The 740-nt window shown below is 57.8% G+C and overlaps 1 non-coding gene across 1 annotated transcript; it reads right to left on the bottom strand.

Annotated features, from left to right (window-relative positions):
• Positions 1–215: 215 nt before the first annotated feature.
• On the bottom strand, positions 216–286 carry Tc00.1047053419019.10. The gene has a single exon (XR_008254159.1). It is a non-coding gene; the product is annotated as a C/D small nucleolar RNA (snoRNA), TB8C3C3 (small nucleolar RNA).
• Positions 287–740: the final 454 nt, after the last annotated feature.

Here is a 740-nt window from a genome sequence, read left to right as displayed (position 1 = left end):
CACACAGCCACCATTCAGAGTGGCGCTATTTCAGCAAAAAGACACATGACCATTGGCACCGCTCCTGTTGCCGAATGGCTGCATCACAGAGCAGTCCCGATGCCGTGAAAGACACACAAGAGCCGAGACAGACCCGCATGGCGGCGTCGCAACCGACAGCCATCGAGCGCGTAAAAGAATAAAGTGTTGACGCGGAAAAGGGGTGGAGGATTCGCCAGTTGCCAGCAGTCAAAGCGTCTTTTCTCGCTCACGTGGGTCGGCATTGCACAACAAGGGGCGGCACCATACGCGCACAACACACACACAAGAAGGACGAATAAAGAAGTACGGCGGCACTCAGATACGGGGGAAAAGAGTCCACGTCAATTGTGCGGCCTGTTTGCTCATAGATGACCGGTTTGTAATCACGCCACTGCCCTGCAGTTCGTCAGTCTGCAGGAGAGTGGGAAATGGAGGGAAGGGAGACGCAGTGCGGCCCTCATCCATCTCGGTTAACTGTGACACCGGTGACGTCATCCCGTCAGGTCACCTGCAGCAAAGACTGTCGCATTCAGCAGCGGTCAGTGCCTTCCCTCTCCCACTGGGGCGCAACTCCACCGACGCCGTCACCCGCCCACTCCCCCACCAACACAGCAAGGGAGCAACAGCGGGAGAGGCGACACGTGCAACGAGCACGCAGCCGCGGAGTCCCACTGCTGCCGCCATGACCAAACAAGGCTGACTGCTGGACTCAAAAAGAA

This window comes from Trypanosoma cruzi (genome assembly GCF_000209065.1).
Source record: "Trypanosoma cruzi strain CL Brener chromosome Unknown tcruzi_1047053419019, whole genome shotgun sequence".
Lineage (NCBI taxonomy): Eukaryota > Euglenozoa > Kinetoplastea > Trypanosomatida > Trypanosomatidae > Trypanosoma > Trypanosoma cruzi.
Note: the sequence above shows the minus strand (reverse complement) of the source record. Positions and strands in the feature narration are given on the sequence as shown.